Here is a 19690-nt window from a genome sequence, read left to right on the forward strand (position 1 = left end):
GGTTGTCGTAATCTACGATTTAAAGACCCAGCATTAACACTTTGAATCTCCTGTGAAAGGGTAAGTACAAACAGTAAACGTAAGGTTAGGGTGCCAGGTCAGTACAGTGCCAATGGAGTGTCAGGTGTGTCAGAAATAGGGTTGTACATCAGCAGAATGCCAGATGGATTGGGGTAGGCTGACAGGAAATTGTGTACCAGGTGGGTACGCTGCCAGGGTGCAAGATCTGAAGGGATCTAGTTAAACAATGGAATGTTTTGGGAAAATCAGGAGGATGAAAATCTCAGGTCCAAGAGAGGCAAAGCAGGGAAAAGTGGAGTGCGAAGGTAGGATGGATGTAGATCCAGTAGTTGGGAGGTGGGGGTGGGGGAGGGGGAGGGGGGGGTGGTGTTTAGGTCCATGAAGTATGGATAGAGTGGGTTTAGTGTCAAGGCCCAGGTGGTATCAGGGTCTGGGAGAGATCTAGTGAGGTTTTTGGGGGAGGGGTGATTAGTTTAATACTTACCAGAGTTAGACAGGTAAATAAGATGCTTGTGAGATAACACTCCATCATCTGCTCCTACTTGTCTTTGAGACATTACGAACCTCCATGTGTGACCTTCCTAGTGGACATCAACTTTAAATTGCTCCTGTCACCTCGACTCTTTTGACATTGATTCAAACTTTGTGAATGTATATCATCAATCAAACACACCTTACCTCAGGATAAAACAGGATCTTGGTCAGATGGGCCAACGGGCTGAGAAGTGGCAGATGAAGTTTAATTCAGATAAATGTGAGGTGCTGCATTTTGGGGAAGCAAATCCTAGCAGCAATTACACACTTAATGGTAAGGTCCTAGGGAGTGTTGCTGAACAAAGAGACCTTGGAGTGCAGATTCATAGTTCCTTGAAAGTGGAATCGCAGGTAGATAGGATAGTGAAGAAGGCGTTTGGTATGCTTTCCTTTATTGGTCAGAGTATTGAGTATAGGAGTTGGGAGGTCATGTTGCAGCTGTACAGGACATTGGTTAGGCCACTGTTGGAATATTGTGTGCAATTCAGGTCTCCTTCCTATTGGAAAGATGTTATGAAACTTGTAAGGGTTCCGAAAAGATTTACAAGGATGTTGCCAGGGTTGGAAGATTTGAGCAACAGGGAGAGGTTGAACAGGCTGGGACTGTTTTCCCTGGAGCATCGGAGGCTGAGGGGTGACCTTATAGAGGTTTACAAAATTATGAGGTGCATGGATTGGATAAAGAGACAAAGTCTTTTCCCTGGGGTCGGGGCGTCCAGAACTAGAGGGCATAGGTTTAAGAAACCTAAGGGGCAACTTTTTCACGCAGAGGGTGGTACGTGTATGGAATGAGCTGCCAAAGGAAGTGGTGGAGGCTGGTACAATTGCAACATTTAAAAGGCATTTGGATGTGTTTATGAATTTGGAGGGATATGGGCCAGGTGCTGGCAGGTGGGACTAGATCGAGTTGGGATATCTGGTCGGCATGGACGGGTTGGACCGAAGGGTCTGTTTTCATGCAGTACATCTCTATGACTCTAATTACATTTTCCCTTGCATAATTGCACTAATGTCTGGCTGTTGTTTCTGTTATAAATTTCAACATTTTGTCGTAAGCCTCTGGCACAAACTCATAGGAATTGTGGGTAGCAGTTTTTAACCATATTACAGTCACCTGACTGTTCATTTTACAGAGAGGTCAATGTCCCTGAAGGAGTCTCGACAAACATATCTGCAATAATACATTCAGCTTTCTTTCAAACACTGCAGTGGTGTGGCAATTCTTTAAATGACTGAACTGAGGAACTAAGCAAATACTCCTCGCTAAATGAAAACCTGGAGTTAATCCTGATTCATCGCGAGCTTTCCCACTTCCCACTGTTTGCGTAGTCTAATGTTTTCCCTGCTCTCTTCATAACTTTCTTTTCTGCCTGCATTTCTTTTACTTTTTCTTCCTTTTGGAAGTCAATGTTCTTCCTCTCTCTCCATGTTTGGAATTTCAACTTAATTTTTGTACTTCTCTTCTGTCCCTTTTTTTCTCCTTTTCGGTTTCAAATCAAAGATTTTCTTTTCTAATTTGACTCCAATTCAAGGTATTTCATTTGCAGTTGAATTATTACTAACTTACTCAATTTTAGCATTCTCCTTTCCCTTCTCAGGGTTTAAGTGCTGAGCCAGTGCTTAGTCAACCTCTGCCTTTTCAGAGGTTCACCTCAAACTTCACTGCCATAGCTTTCAAACTGTTACAAGATACAAAGAGACAGGTTTTCTCATCCAGAATTTTTTTGTATAGCGTAAGTAGTTAGGCTGGTGTAGCTGATGCTATATAAATTTAATAATTCATTGGAAAACTCTTTGGTGCAATTCCTATTTTAGGAAGGGTGACATGTCCAGGGAAGTACAGACCAGTCAATCAGCTTAATGTCAGTGGGAGCTAAACAATGGAATACTCTCTGCAGGAGAGAACAGACGAACATTTAGAAATGGCTGTTATGATGTTGAATGATCAGGATTGATTACAAAAGGAAAAGTCTTTCTTGATCAACATTTCTTTGAGAATATAATAGACAGAATAGACAACATTAATGCAGTATTTGCAATTCACCTGGTCTTTCAAAAATCCTTCAGTAAGATGTTTCAAAACAGATTAATGAAGAAGGTCAGAGAATTTGGAATCAGAAGATAAAGTCTGCCTGGATTACACACTGACTTCAGAACAGGAAACAAAGAGTGGGAGAGAAGGGAGTTACTTGAACAGTCAGAATTTGTAAAGTTTCATTCCATAAGAACCAGTGATGGGAGCACTGCTGGTCACAATTTACTCGAATGATTCAGACTTTGAAATGAGAAACATAATTTTGAAATTAGTGGATGACATGAAACATGGAGGTGGAAGACAGTAAATACTGAAGAGGACTGCAACAAATTACAAGAAGACACTGATAAATAGACAGCATCAGCAAATAATTAGCAAATGAAGTTCAACACAATTAAATATGAGGGAGTAACACTTAAGAATGTCACTTTGGTTGTACGACTGAGTGTCACTTATCACTTGGAAAGTCCAAGTCTAGGTAGGGAAGAGGATCAAAGAGTAAAAATACATCAAACTGTAAAAATTAAGTGATACATTTGAAAAATAGGGAAGCTTTATTAAATCTGTATTGAGCCTTGGTTAGACTTCACTTTGGAACTATTTGCAGTTCTGGTCACCACAGTGTAAGCAGGAGATACAGGCACTGGAGGAAATCCCAGATTTACAAGGCTGATAACAGAAATGTATGAGCAAATAAATCAGGAGAGGATTGACAGACCATGGCTCTTTTCTCTTGAAAAATGAAAGCCATGGGGGGATCCAGTAGAGGTCATGGAAGGTTTGGGTCAAGTGGATATAGCAAGAGCATTTCCATTTGTAGGGAAGAGCACAACTGGAGACCATCAGCAGAAGACAGTCACCAGAGATATCCAACATGGAATTCCATCGAAAGTTCTTTCCCCAAGGAGTGGTGAGAATGTGCAACTCACAACCACATGGAGTAGTTGAAGCAAACAGGATGGATGCATTTAAGGGAGAACCACACAACCATATATGGGAGAAGTGAGCTGATAGTAATGATGAAAGATGTAGGCAAGAAAAGGTGGGAGGAGGTTGAAGTGGTGCTATAAGAATGATATTTATGCTATTAGAAATACCAGCTGGGCAATGGAGGTTTAGCCTACTCTGCTGCAGAGAAGGAACCAGTTGTTTTTGTCTGAAGCTTCAAGGCACAATCGCTAGTGTGTGGTGTTCAATCTTTGTTTAAATAAGAGGAGGTCATTTAAGGAGAATCTGGATTTGATACTTGTGTGAGCCAAACTGGCACCATATGCTTTTGAGGTGAAAAAAAGCACCTGGCCAATGGCTTTTGGATTGGTTTTTACGTACAGCAATAGTTTGTCACAGAACTGAGAGAAAGGAGCAGTTGCATCTCAAACTGTCTAAACTCAAGGTTCGATCCTTCTCTCTTTCACCCTCAGCAAGTGGAAAAGCAAAATACCTAAAGACTCAGCAAACAGAAACGTTTCTAACTCAAGTTAAAACATGGCTGCAGTTGAGTAGCTACAAAATTCAGAAGAGCTGTGGTTGACAACAATGTGATGTCTTCTAGGAGAAAGTGAGGACTGCAGATGCTGGAGATCAGAGCTGAAAATGTGTTGCTGGAAAAGCACAGCAGGTCAGGCAGCATCCGAGGAGCAGGAGAATCGACGTTTCGGGCATGAGCCCTTCTTCTGCCCTGATTCCTGAAGAAGGGCTCATACCCGAAACGTCGATTCTTCTGCTCCTTGGATGCTGCCTGACCTGCTGTGCTTTTCCAGCAACACATTTTCAACAATGTGATGTCATCAATAAAGACCAAAAAAAAACAACTGAGCGAAATCACTTCAGTCCATCCCTGTGTAGGTTAGACTCTTGATTTTTAGCTTGTTCGCTTTTGCTGATTTTGTCTCCTCACATTATTCCTGTAAAACTGTCTGTCCTATTGTGAATGTATGTGCGTATGTTTGGATTTGAAAGGGGCTGGTATAAGTTTGTATGTTAGTAATTAATGATACGCTTTTGCCATTTGTTAAAGGATCAATTTCTATAGAATAAGTAAGATTTTATTTTCTTCTCTATTAGTGAAACCTGGTGTGAATATATTTTATCTTCAATCATGGTCACAGCGAGACATTCATCATTATGGTGGGTTAAACAAATTCTTCTTACATTTTGATGACTTGTAGGATAGTACAACTTGATTTGTAGAGCACTCTATTCCCATGAGGATTGTAACAGCCTATAAACACCAGGATAATCTGGCTGAACAGGCTGTGTCTGTGCTGTAGATTCAATGATCAAATAGTCATTCCAGAGAGGTGCACACAAAGTGACCCAAGTTCAGAACTAAATATTTCAGGTACTTGACTTTTAGCAGAGATGGGTAAAATAGAAAAAGATTTAGGGCTGGTTGATTGTAAAGGAAGTGATTATTGAACAAAGAATAAAGAACGAAGAAAATTATAGCACAGGAACAGGCCCTTTGGCCCACCAAGCCTGTGCCAATCCAGATCCTCTATCTAACCCTGTTGCCTATTTTATAAGGATTTAGGAAGTGCTGGATGTCTTGAAATGCATAAAGGTGGATAAATCCCCAGGACCTGATCAGGTGTACCCTAGAATTCTTTGGAACGCTAGGTAAGATATTTGTGTCATCCAGAGTCATACATCAGGTGCCACAAGACTGGAGGTTGGCTAACGTGGTACCATTAAAGAAAGGTGGTAAGGCCAAGCCAGGGAAATATAGATCAGTGAGCCTGATGTCAGTGGTGGGCAAGTTGTTGGAGGGAATCCTGAGGGACAGGATTTACACACATTTGGAAAAGCAAGGACTGATTAGGGATAGTCAACATGGCTTTGTGCATGGGAAATCATGTCTCACAAACTTGATTGAGTTTTTGAAAAAGTAACAAAGGATTGATGAGGGCAGAGTGGTGGACGTGATCTATATGGACTTCAGTAGGGCGTTCGAAAAGGTTCCCCATGGGAGACTGATTAGCAAGGTTAGAGCTCATGGAATCCAGGGAGAATTGTCATTTGGATACAGAACTGGCTCAAGAGTAGAAGACAGAGGGTGGTAGTGGAGGGTTGTTTTTCAGACTGGAGGCCTGTGACCAGTGGAGTGCCACAAGGATCGGTGCTGGGTCCTCTACTTTTTGTCATTTATATAAATGGTTTGAATGTGAATGTATGAGATATGGTTAGTATGTTTGCAGATGACACCAAAATTGGAGGTGTAGTGGTCAGTGAAGGTGATTACCTCAGATTACAAAGGGATCTTGATCAGATGGGCCAATGGGCTGAGAAGTGGCCGATGGAGTTTAATTCAGATAAATGTGAGGTGCTGATTTTGGGAAAGCAAATCTTAGCAGGACTTATACACACTTAATGGTAAGGTCCTAGAGAGTGTTGCTGAACAAAGAGACCTTGGAGTGCAGCTTCATAACTCCTTGAAAGTGGAATTGCAAGTAGATAGGATAGTGAAGAAGGCGTTTGGTATGCTTTCCTTTATTGGTCAGAGTATTGAGTATAGGAGTTGGGAGGTCATATTGTGGCTGTACAGGACGTTAGTTAGGCTACATTTGGAATATTGCATGCAATTCTAGTCTCCTTCCTATCGGAAGAAGGCTGAAAAACTTGAAAGGGTTCAGAAACGATTTACAAGGATGTTGCCAGGGTTGGAGGATTTGAGCTAGAGGGAGGGCTGAATAGGTTAGAGCTGTTCTCCTGGGAGCATCAGAGGCTGAGGGGTGACCTTATGAAGGTTTATAAGATTATGAATAGGACAAGTAGACAATGTCTTCTCCTTCACGTGCGGGAGGCCAGAACTTGAGGGCATAGGTTTAGGGTGAGAGGGGAAAAATATAAAAGGGACCTAAGGGGCAACTTTTTCATGCAGAGGAAATGGTGGAGGCTGGTACAATTGCAACATTTAAAAGGCATCTGGGTGGGTGTATGTATAGGAAGGGTTTGGACGGATATGGGCCAAGTGCTGGCAAATGGGACTAGAATAGGTTGGGATATTTGGTCAGTATGGATGAGTTGGACCAAAGGGTCTGTTTCTGTGCTGTACATCTCTATGACTCTATGATCTATGTCCCTCTGCTCCCTGCCCATTCATGTATTTGTCTAGATACATCTTCAATGAAGTTATTGTGCCTGCCTCTGTCACCTCTGCTGGCAACACCTTCCAGGTACCCGCGGTAAAGAGAAGGATTCTTAGCTTAGAAAGTCAGAAATATCATCTGCTTGGCTGGAGTTACAAAACAATCAACTGCAGAAAGCATTGGTGGAAGTAATTCACGAGCCTCCAATCAGTGGTTGTAATCTAGAACAGAGCATAAATCAGGAAATATGAGGTGTCAATACAAATGAAAATACTGTAATCATGGGGGACTTTATTCCTCAAGCAAACTGGGCAAATCAAATTAGAGGTAGTCCAGGGAACAATTTCACACAGCAGTATTTTGAGGAATAAAGAGACCTGGAGACTCAAGTACACAACAGGAGAGGTTGAGAAAGCCATTAGGAAGTTGTATGGAATCCTGAGCTTTATAAATAATGCAAAAACAAGGCTGTTATGATGAACCTCTGGAAAGCAGAGGCTAGACCTCAACCCGAATGCCGTGCCAAATTATAGAAATCACACAGTAGGAATAATGTGAGAGATAGAGGAGAAAAGATTCATGTGGGTGGCTCAAAGAATGAGAGACTTTAGTTACGAGGTCAGTTGGGAGAAACAGGGCCTGTTTTACTGAGGAAATTGAGAAGAGTTTTGTTAAAGTGTTTAAAATCATGAGAGATTTCAACAGATTAAATAGGGAGAAACAATTCCCATCGGCAGAAGGGCTGAGAACCTGAGGAACAGTTTTTTTTAAGCTGTTTGACAAATGAACCAAAGACAATATATCTTTAATGTGGCTTGTGGTCAGGGCCTGGAATGCACGGCCTGAGAACATAATTCAATTGTGGGCTTTCAAAATGGAGGGAGAGAAACTCCTGAAGAGAAAATGGCTGCAGGACTATGGGAAAATGAAAGGATATAAGATGCTGGTTGGTCTTGACAAGGTGGACATGGAAAGGATGTTTCCTCCCGTGGGTCAGTTCAGAATGAGGGGGGACTGATTAAAACTAGTTTTTCCCCTTTAGGATAGAGATGAAGAAAATTATTTGCTCTCAGAGGGTTGTATGATTTTGGCTCTCTCTGCCTCAGAAGGCAGTGGAGGTGGAAACATTAATCATTTTAAGGGAGGGGCAGATTGATGCCGGACAAGAATGTAAATTTATTGGGAATGTGGAAATTGAAATGCAAATATCTCAGCTATGATCTTCTTGAAGGGTAGACCAGGATCGAGGAACAGAGTCAAGATTAGAGTGATGGTGGAAAAGCACAGCAGGTCAGGCAGCATCCGAAGAATATGAAAAGCGATGTCTCGGGCAAAAGCCCTGCATCAGGATTGAGGTTAGGAGCCTTGGGGGTGGAAAGATAAACGGGAGGGGAGTGAGGCTGGGGGAAAGGTAGCTGGAATTTGATAGGCGGATGGAGGTGGGGATGAAAGTGATATGTCGGAGAGGAGGGTGGAGTGGATAGGTGGGAAGGAAGATTGACAGGTGGGACAGGTCATGAGGACGGTGCTGAGCTGGAAGGTTGGAACTGGGGTAAGGTGGGGGGATGGGAAATGAGGAAATGGTGAAGTCCACATTGATGTCATGAGGTTGAAGGATCCTGAAGCGGAAGATGAGGCGTTCTTCCTCTAGGCACGTGTGTCCCCTGGAGATGTTCTCTGAAGCACTCTGCGAGCAGCCGTCCCATCTCTCCAATGTAGAGGAGAAAGCATCGGGAGCAACAGATACAGGAAGTGACGTGTGGAAGTGCAGGTGAAACTTTGATGGATGTGGAAGACTCCTTTGGGGCATTGAATGGAGGTGAGGGAGGTGGGGGTGGGGGTGGGGGTGGGGGCTGAGGGGAGTGGGGAGGCGTGGGCGCAGGTTTTACAATTCCTGCCGTGGCAGGACAGGAGATGAATGTGGAATTGCAAACCTTGCGCCCACACTTTCCCCCTCACCTCCGTCCAACCCGCAGAGTGCTTCAGAGAACATCTCTGGGACCCCCGTACCAATCAACTGTACTAGCCCGTGGCTGAACACTTCAACTCTCCCTCCCAATCTGCCGAGGACATGCAGATCCTGGCCCTCCTCCATCACCCCTCCCTTATCACCTGACGCCTGGAGGAAGAACGCCTTATCTTCTGCCTCGGGATCCTTCAACCGCATGGTATCAATGTGAACTTCACCAGTTTCCTCATTTCCCCTCCCCCAACCTTACCCCAGATCCAACCTTCCAGCTCAGTGTCATCCTCATGACCTGTCCCACCTGTCCGCTCCACCCTCCTCTGTGACCTATCACCTTTACCCCCATCCCCATCCACCTATTACACTCCCAGCTACCTTCCCCGCAGCTCGATCCCCTCCCATTTATGTTTCCACCCCGGAGGCCCCCAGCCTCATTCCTGATTTCGGGCTTTTGCCCGAAACGTCGATTTTCCCGCTTCTCGGATGCTGCTTGACCTGCTGTGCTTTTCCAGCACCACTCTGATCTTGACTCTGATCTCCAGCATCTGCAATACTGAGGAGACAAGGTGAGGCAGGGCCTGTACACATTGGGGATGTTTGTGTAAATCAGACCCAGCATGTTCTCCCCTCTCATTGCAAAGTCCACATGCTGATGGAATTTAGGGAGCACAATCTTGAGTTGAAATCTCCAGCAACAGTAAACAGTCCGTCAGGATGTACGTTCTGCCACAAAGAACAGTAAACCCGAGAACTGAGATGGTTTTAAAGTTCTTCAAAGGAAGAACAAGGAATTGATAAGAAAAGAGAAAACAGGTTACAACTGCAAACTTGCAAGAAATATAAAGTCAGATTTCAAATTTTATAATGGATACATAAATAGGAAGAGTTTAGTGAAAATACATGTGGGAGCATTAGATGCAGAGATACTGGAATTACAGTGAGATTAAGGAGCATTAAACAATACTCAGTGACAGACGTTCAGTGTGGAGTCAGGAATCAGACAGGCCGATTATTTCCAAGTCGGGGATCCACTCCAGTGCTCCAACTGCATTGGGGGTGAGCTTGGTGCCTAGTTATTGGTGCCAACCATCTCCAGAAGGCAGCAGCTGGTTGGCTGGCATCAGTAGCAAAAGTTGACACAAACCTGGCTGAGGACGGATCCTCAATCCACCCATATTAATAATGGGCACTATAGTGGGCTAGGACAGCTCCTCAATCTGCCCATATCATTAATAGAGACTATAGTGGGCTGTTTGTCTTCCAGAAACAGACAGAAACATCCCAGCAATAATATAGAAGCAAGGCTCAGGAAGAATGAGGAACTTGAACAAATCAGAATCAATAAAGAAATGTTTGTGGAAACATTAATGGGAATAAGTGGTGCCAAATCATCTGTGTCATAGTCATAACTTTAAATCTGGACTGTAATCTGTGTCGAGTTTTCTGGAACGGATGCCTCCTTTAAAGTGGATATTAGATAGCTGCCAACACAGTTTTAAAGGGTAATGTGGATTCTGTATGACAAATTATCTCCATCTTCCAAGAGGTTCCTAACTGTTTGATCTTGTGTTGGGTGCCCCATTGAATGGACACATCAAGCAAAACCTGTCTGTGGATTTTGAATATTCTGTTGGTCTACATGTCCAAAACTCAAAATGGGTGGGTTTTCAAACCCACTAACTCAGAGCCCAGTACTTAACAAAAGACAGCATCTGACACCAGTCATTCATTAGACAGTATGAACGGCCACCAGCCCCTCTCCAATGTGTGACAACATCTTCAAACTTTAAATCAGTCTGGCTGGACAAGAGCAGTGTCAGCCATGTTCCTGAAACTGATCAGAGATGACAAATCTCATTCCCCCAAGAACATGGGCAATATTGGGGCGGGGGTGGGGGGAAACAGTCAGTCTATCAGTTAGCAGGTCAAAATGGGTCTTTCCTCCAGCCACTAGAACCGAATCCTGCAAGAAATCCATCAATCTGTCAGTGTTAAGGACTCATTCACCTTCTCCTGTAAAACTCAGTCTGTCAGTCATTAACTTGAGAGGAAATTCCAAGACTTCCAACTTACATTCATCTCTGTAGAATGACAAGAGCAAACCTATCCAGGCCTGCAACATACTTGTTAAAGGACTGACACATTCAGACAAACAATTTACATCTGATACTTCTGCTAATAACTCTGGAATCCAATTGTACTGTGTGTGAAAGGGTCTACATGAGGATATGCATGAATATCCATGTGCTCATGAGAGCATGCGTGACTGTATGTGTTTAAGTCTGTGTGTGTGAGGCGACATACTTGCATGTGCTTGTTAGTATGTGTGGATGAGAAAGTCAGTGCATGTGTGCATGAGTTGGTGTGTGAATATGCATATGTTGTGTGAATGGGTCTGTGTGTGAGAGATACTATGTTCTGGAATGTTTATATTTTGGGGCATGATTTGAGTATACATGATATTTTCTTCTGATATTTAAAAATTCCTACATGGGATGTGGGCATCGGTGGTTAGCCCATCTTTAATTGCCCAGAGGGCAGTTAGGAATCAACTATATTATTTTGGGTCTGGAGTCACATGTAGGCCAGACTGGGTAAAGATAATAGTTTCCTTCCCAAAAAGAGACAGAGTCATAGAAATGTATAGCATGGAAACAGACCCTTCAGTTCAACTCGTCCATGCTGACCAGATAGCCTCACCTAATCTAGTCCCATTTGCCAGCAATTTGCCGATATCCCTCTAAACCCTTCCTATTCATATACCCATCCAGGTGCCTTTAAATGTAATTGTACTAGCCTCCACCACTTCCTCTGGCAGTTCATTCCAGGCACACCACCCTCTGCATGAAAACGTTGTCCCTTGGGTCCATTTTATATCTTTCCCCTCTCACCCTAAACCTATGCCCTTTAGTTCTGGACTCCCCCAACCCAGGGAGAAGATCTTGTCTATTTACCCTATCCATGCCCCTCATAATTTTATAAATCTGAGTTAATTAGATGGATTTCAATGACATTGATAATGGTTTCACAACATTAGACTCTTAATTCCAGATTTTTATTGAATTTGAATAAATTTCTGCCATGGCTGCATTTGAACCCAGGTCCCCAGAACATTATCTGGGTTTCTGGATTAACTGACTAGCAGTAACACTACTTGGCCATTGCCTCCCCTAAAACTAACCCAAAATGCTGATCTGTGTTTATTATTAAAAGTTGCAACAGTGCTAATGTTTAAAACATTCCTTGTGAACCACTGGTTATTTTAGACACTTGGGACAAAAGGGGAAGCATCATCTCCTTCTCTCAAAGGATCACCCTGTCTTAACCAACTGCCATCCCAGTGTTTTCAAAGCCATAGCTACTGAGATAATGGATGGATTGGAGATGACCTTCCAGAATTCTTGAGAATCCAGAACAGACCCCAAAGCAGATATGAAGTTGGTTGAGCGACAAGAAACAGAGAGTGATGGTTAGTGAACTACATGAAGTGACATAGTGGCGTTGCTCAGGGGTCAATATTAAATGCACTGCACTTTTGCTCCATATTTTGATGGCTCAATGGTTAGCATGCTGCCTCATAGCACCAGGGATCCAGGTTCGGTTATACCCTCATGTGACTGTGTGTGTAGAGTTTGCACATTCTCCCATGTTGGCATGGGTTTCCTCTGGGTGTTCCTGTTTACTCCCATAATCCAAAGATGTGCAAGTAGATGGATTGGCCAAGCGAAATTCCTGAGTGTTCAGGGATGTGTAGGTTAGGTGGAGTGGCCATGGGGAATGCAGGTGTTACAGGGATAGGGTGGGGAGTGATGCTCTTTGGAGGGTTGGTGTGGACTCGGTGGGCTGTTTTTGTGAGAGAGAAGAAGGTTAAGAGGTGACCTAACAGAGACATACAAGATGATCAGAAGATTAAATAGGGTGAGAGCCCTTTTCCTCAGATGGTGATGGCTGGCATGAGGGGGCATAGCTTTAAATTGAGGGGTGATAGATATAGGACAGATGTCAGAGGTAGGTTCTTTCCTCAGAGAGTAGTAAGGGCTTGGAAAGCCCTGCCTGTAACCGTAGTAGACCCGCCAATTTACGGGCATTTAAATGGTCATTGATAAACATATGGATGATGATGGAATAGTGTAGGTTAGATGGGCTTCAGGTTGGTTTCACAGGTCAGCAACGACATCGAGGGCTGAAGGGCCTGTTCTGCACTGGAATGTTCTATGTTCTACAAAAAGTGATCAACAAAATTTAATGCAGAGAAATGTGAAGGCTTCATTTTGGCAGGAAGAACAAAGACAGGCAACGTGACATCAAGGCTAAGTTATTATAAACCTTTACCAAAACATGAGTTCAGCCTCATCGGGAGTACAGCATTTGATGCCAGGTACTGTACTTTAAGAAAGATACAGAGACTTTGGAGAGGTGGTACAGAAAGAATGATCCCCAGGATGCGGGTCTTCAGTTATGAGGATAGATTGGAGCAGTTGGAGTCATCCCCTTGAAGAAGACAGGTTGGGGCGAGGTTCGATGTTCAATAAGATAATGTGTCTCCATATTGTTTCCATTGGGGGAAGGGATCAAGACACAGACCTAAGCTGCTAAACAATAGAATCAGAGGGGGTGCAGGGAGTGATGAGGGCCTGAAATAAGCTGCCTGAGAGCGTTTAATCATGCCTAAAGAAAATAATTAAACAGGGCATTGATGAGTCCACTAATATGTGAAAAGTTGGCCTCCTGAACTCACGGATGCTCTACCTGCTCAAAGTGAGTGTGACGAAGGTTGACAGCACTGCTGCTGGGATAAGGAGATTGTCCTGTTAGGAGAGAGTATCGGCTGAACTGATATTTCCTGGAGTATTAAATGGTGAAAGGGGATTTAATTGAAACTTATCAAACTTCTGCGGGGCTTCAGAGGATATATGCTGAGAAATGTTTCCACCATTGGTAATGTCACTGAACTACTCATCCCAAAACCCCATGCTACTGTGTTCTAGGAATATGAGTTCAAATCCCACATTGCCAGATGGTGAAATCTGAATTTAGTAAAATCTGGAATAAACTATCATATGTCAACTGTCAATGGTCAAAGGAAATCTGCCACCTTCATCTGGGCTACAAGTGGCTCCAGACATACAGCAATGTGGTTAACTATTAATTGCCCTCTGGGCTCAGCAATAAATGGCGGCCTAAGCCAAGGATGTTCCTATTTCATGAATTTGAAAAACCCCACAGGATCACAGTATCAGAATAGACTGTCATCTACTGAGGACAGGGATGTAGTAAGTTTACTCCATTCAGAAATTGACAAACCTTTGGTAGTCCCTACCCCAGAGAGCTGCAAAGGCTCAACCATGAGTATATTTAAGACAGTTTAATAGGTTTTTTGGTTACTGTGGGCTATAGGGATTTGAGGTAGAGGTCAGCCATGATTTTGCTGAATAGCGGAGGCAGATCAAAGAGCCACATGATCTACTCCAGCCCCTGTTTCTTCAGTTCACCTGTGTCCACAAGCACTGGCTCATCTGGGGAGGAAACATGGTGGACACGACATACTTTCGGGCTCAATAAATGTCTTTGTTGCAAAGTTAACTAGGACTGTAGGGAAGGGTTAAACCTAATTTGGCAGAAGTGGAAAACCAGATGAAGCATCAAAAGGGGAGAGGAACACAGCACATTGGCAGAGTGCTACTAATTCAATTGCCATTTGTTTGTTCTGCAGTGCAGATCTTCAGTATTGCTGAAAATAGACACCATTTGTTGAAACTTTTCATCTTATATTCATCAGCTCAATTCTCAAGGAATCCCAAAGTAAGGGGAAAATGACATCTATACCATATGAAAGGCTTAGCATGTACACTCAGTTGATAGAGATGTTGCCATACAGAACGTATCAGTTAATGTTAACTGACAGTTAACTGCCAAGGTAAAAACAATGACTACAGATGCTGGAAACCAGATTCTGGATTAGAGTGGTGCTGGAAAAGCACAGCAGTTCAGGCAGCATCCGAGGAGCAGGAAAATCAGGCAAAAGCCCTTCATCAGGCTTTTGCCTGAAACGTCGATTTTCCCACTCCTCGGATGCTGCCTAAACTGCTGTGCTTTTCCAGCACCACTCTAATCCAATTAACTGCCAAGACTTATGTAAACTTTAAACCAAGCAAGTTGACTCTGATTGATCATTTAATTGTTCTGAGAATGGCTTTCACCTGTTCTGTTGAGGTGAAACAGGCACATCAAGTTTGCATGTTCTTCCTGTCTGCCATGAACAGAGCCCTATGTAGCATCACAGCACACCTGAATGCACCATACTGCAAGAGCAACTGACAGTCCTATTATGGTTGTCAATGAAATTCTTTGCACATTCTACCCGCCCAGCACCCAATCAAATGGTGACACATTCCCAGGGCCGAATATAAATAATGGCTTAGCCCTGTGTCCTGTATAATATTGACACACAACAGGGTCCTGCCTGAATAATCAAACACTCACAAGGCCCATACCCAGGACTCTGTGTAAATCGTGACATACATCCAGGGTCCTGCGCAAATCCTGACACCGCCTGATGCAGCCTCGTATAAATATTGACACATGGCCCTGGGGTCTGGCATAAATACTAATACACTCCAGGGTCCTTTGTAAATATTGACACACTCTTGTATTTTGTGTAAATGTTGATTTACTCTTGGGGTCTGACCTACATGTTTGATACACTCCCGGGTCCTGTGTAAATATTAACATACACGGAGGGTCCAAAGTAAATATTCCTGCGTATATATTGATACATATATCTCGGGTGCTTTGTAAATATTGACACTCCCGGAGTCATGTATAATTATTGACACATATGTTTAGGGTCCTATGTAAGTAATGACACATATACTCAGGGTGCTTTGTAAGTATCCTTCCAGACATTGCTGTACAAATATCCCCACGCTTTGTCGCCAACCTTGGTGGGGATTATTCTGAGGTAAGTCAGTATGGATTGTGGTTTCATCAATTAGCTTTTCTTAAATGGAAATATCTTCATTCAGACAATGCCGTTCACGCCAAAGCCTCAATCTCTCCCGCTAGAAAGGATTTTGAGAGAAATCTCATCACGACCTGACCATCTTCTCACTCCGCCCTGGTCTCTATCAATGGTCACATCCCACTTTCCTGGGACTCACTCCCCAGTGCAGTTCCCCGGGAGGGACTCGGGGCCCTTTCCCTTTTACAAAGGCAGAAACCAACAGACACTCAGGCAACTGGATTGACAAACCTTCCCACAGTGAAGCAAGCCGAAACTCAAAACTAAACAAAAAAAAATTATAAACAAAAAAAAACCCGACTTCATTGCAAAACACAAAGACAATTAGTTCAGCGGGCAAGTTTACAAATACAAAGAAAAGTTGTTTCAAAGGTTACCTTGAAATGAAAGTGAGAATGCTTCAGGCTCCAATTCCCTGTGAATTTAGTGAGTAACTTTAAGGGATGTGTCTGGGACTTCTCTCCCCCTCAAAACCTACACAGACAGACCTACTCCTCTCATTCACCCTCTGAACTGATTCCGTGTCAGCTTCCCGGGGCCTCCTGTTAATTACTCGGCTCTTGTGGGAGGAAACGGCGACCCCTCTCTCCCTCCCTCTCCCTCCCCCTCTTTGGGACTCCACTCAGACTCGCCCAGACAGGAGCTGCAATACACCGGGGGGTCCCGGGTCAGAATGATCCAGTCCCGGGACGTGCAGGCATGTCAGCCGCTTCACATTCAAATAGATTCCGCTACAGTCTGAACAACAACACAAGAAAGAAAAGGAAAGAAAATGTCCACAAACTTGCTTTGCTTTCCCAGTCTGGCTGTAAGTGCTGACGGTCGATGGCGAGTTCAAACTCACATCTGGTTTAAAGATTGAGTTGGCGGCGCGTTAAGGAGGCGGGATAGTTTTAACTGAATCAGTGCGGCCAGTGGAAGTGGGAAATATCCTGGTCCCTGGGCCAGGGAGACCTCCTGACTTGGCCGCAATCACCTTTGAGGTGACCCCTGTCCCAACAACCCAGATTATCCCTGAAATAACCGCGGACCCACCGTCTGCACTAACGGATGTTGGCCATCTGAAATAAAAGCGGAAAGTCCTGCTGTTCTGAATAAGAATGGGAATATATTTCTCTCTCCACAGATACTGCCAGACCTGCTGAGTTTCTCCAGTAGTCTCTGCTTTTACTTCAGACCTTCACATCTTGACCCGTGCTGGAAGTAGCTGACGATCTCAGACTGATATCTAACCAGAGGATCCATCTCAACTATAAAAGACTGGCTCCACAAACAATTGAACCTTCCTTTATTCCACTGGCCCAGGTCTCACACAGGTTCTTGTCAACACTGTTCCCTGGCTGAGGGAGTCACTTTGACCACTGCCTTTCCAAGCTCACATTCAAATGGACTCCACAACAATATGAATAACTATTCAACAAAAAAAATCCAGGCATCATTTTCTTCTGTTCCAGTTTTGTAATCTTCCTCATCCCATTACAACCCTGGCTGTTACCTCCTCCAGAATGTACCGGCCAAAATCTTCTGCATGGCTCTCTCTCTCTCTTCCTCTCTCTCTCTCTCTCCCTCCCTTCTGCTGCTTCAGACTAATTTAACTGACCACACTAACAGTCAGCTCCTCCACAATTGATTTGACATTACTCTGTAAGACTCGCATGGCTTTATAAATGTTGGAGATGTGGCTCAGACAAATCGATTATATATTACCTGAAGGACGCTTCAGAGAGGTGCTTTTGGGAGTTCATTTTCACCCAGTACTAAATGGCTACAATTCTGGAGAAGCAACTTGCTGTGCTTTCAATAAGCAGTATCAGATAATATGGAGATTCAGAATGGGGCAGACGTGTACAATGTGGGTTAGTCTTCAAGTTTTAGAATAGAATAGAATGACATCTGCTTAGGTAAGTTACCTGAGAAGATTCTGATATAAGATGTACATGCATTAGGAAAGAGAAGTCAGCATGGCTTTGTGTGTGGGAGATCATGCCTCACAACGTTGTTAGAATTCTTTAATGAAGTGACCAGGAAGGTTGACGAGGGCAGGGCAATAGACCTAGTCTATATGGGTTTTAGCAAGGCCATTGATAAGATTCCACAGAGTAGACTGCTCTGGAAGGGGGAGCTGGCTAATTGGATACATACATAATTGGATTGATGGTAGGAAGCAGAGAGTGATAGTGGAAAGATGCTTGTCAGACTGGAAGCCTGTGACTAGTGGAGTGCCTCAGGGGATGGTGCTGAGCCCATGACTGTCTATTATCTATATCAATGATTTGGATGAGAACATATAAGACATGATTAGTAAGTTTGCAGATGACACTAAAATAGGCGGTATCGTGGACAGTGAGGAAGGTTATCAGGAATTGCAGCAGGATCTTGATCAGCTGGAGAAGTGGGCTAAGAAATGGCAAATGGAGTTTAATAAAGATAAGTGTGAGGTCTTGCATTTTGGAAAGTCAAATCAAGGTGGGAGATTCATGGTGAATGATAAGGCCTTAAGGAGTGTAGTGGGACAGAGGGACCTTAAGTGGAGTCCCAGGTAGACAGGGCAGAGAAGGAGGTTTTGGCACACTGGCCTTCATCAGGCAGGACATTGAGTATAGAAGTTGGGAAGTTATGTTGTAGTTGTACAGGATGTGTTAAGGCCGCACTTGGAGTATTGTGTTCAGTTTTGGTCACCTTGCTACAAGAAGGATGTTATTAAACTGGAAAGTGTGCAGAAGAAATTTACAAGGATGTTGCCAGGACTCAATGTTCTGAGTTATAAGGAGATGTTGGACAAGCTAGGCTAGGACATTTTTCTTCAGAGTGTAGGAGACTGAGGGGTAATCTTATAGAAGTGTATAAGATCTTGAGAGGCATGGATAGGATGAATGCACTCAGTATTTTTCACAGGGTTGGGACTAGGGGAATCAGTATAAGGTTAGAAGGGAAAGAATAAAAGGGAACCTGAGGGGCAACGTTTTTACACGGAGGGTGGTACGCATATGGAATGATCTGCCAGTGGATGTGGTTGAGGCAGGTACATTAACAAGATTTAAAAGACATTTGGACAAATACATGGATAGGAAAGGTTTAGAAGGATATGGGCCAAGTGCAGGGAAGTGGGGTTTGCGTGGATGGACATTTTGGTCCTTTGGACCAAAGGGCCTGTCTCTGTGCTGTAGGTCTCTATGACTGTAATAGAATATCCTTCATTGTCACATGTACTCCATTGTAGAAGTACAGTGAAAAGCTTTTACAATGTCTGCCTCTTGTGGTATCACCTTCGGTACAAATCTTGGATACAAAAGAGGAACAAAAGTAGTTGCATTACTTTACAGAGTTTAAAACATATGTTCAAAATAAGACATAAGGATTGACATTACAGTCAGGTAAAAAATTTCAAATAAACATTACATTGCAGCAACTCAGCGCAAGGCCTCCACACGTGGTCTGACCATCTGTGCCAGATCCCAGTCCAACAGCCATTCACACTCCACTCCAAGCCTCCAGTCCACTTCATACTGGCACACAGCTGCTCCAAGGTAGGTTCCAGTCCTGGCTTCCCGTGCTGGTCTCTGACCAGGACTCACTGCCCACACTACGCTGTGACATGTTCTCCACGCTACTCTGAGACTTGCTCCCTGTGCACAGCTCCAGGACATGCCTCCAGGACTAAGGGGAGAGAAAAAGAGAGATGTAAAAAAAAAAGAAAATGAACAGGTGGAGGAGAGGAGCTCCTGCAGGAGTTTCTTACTGTGCCACTATCTTGTACTGGATGAGGTTTAATTGTTGAGGTACACAGAGGAACTTGAGGTTTACTCTCAGTTTGGCCTCAAGAGATAGTCGATAAGATCACCCTGACCTACTTCCATGCCGTAAGGATTCTATCATCTCTGTTTTTGGGGAAGATAATTACAAAGTACCTTTGTCTTCAGATCAGAACCAGGCCACTTTGGAAGAGTATAGAGTCACAGAGATGTACAGCACGGAAACAGACCCTTCAGTCTAACCTGTCCATGCCAAATGGGTATCCTAAACTA

At 43.7% G+C, this 19690-nt stretch overlaps 1 protein-coding gene across 2 annotated transcripts in view; it reads right to left on the reverse strand.

The window, feature by feature from the left end:
- The window catches only part of col16a1 (collagen, type XVI, alpha 1), a 330536-nt gene extending 313998 nt beyond the window's left edge, over nucleotides 1-16538 (reverse strand). Inside the window, exon 1 of one of the 2 annotated variants that reach the window (XM_060847623.1) lies at nucleotides 16450-16538. The gene's annotated coding sequence lies outside the window, so the exon portion shown is untranslated. Of the gene's footprint in view, nucleotides 1-16042; nucleotides 16363-16449 lie in introns of those variants that run through there. The other variant, XM_060847622.1, reaches the window with a different exon arrangement.
- Nucleotides 16539-19690: the final 3152 nt, after the last annotated feature.

Source organism: Hemiscyllium ocellatum, chromosome 30, assembly GCF_020745735.1.
Source record: "Hemiscyllium ocellatum isolate sHemOce1 chromosome 30, sHemOce1.pat.X.cur, whole genome shotgun sequence".
NCBI lineage: Eukaryota > Metazoa > Chordata > Chondrichthyes > Orectolobiformes > Hemiscylliidae > Hemiscyllium > Hemiscyllium ocellatum.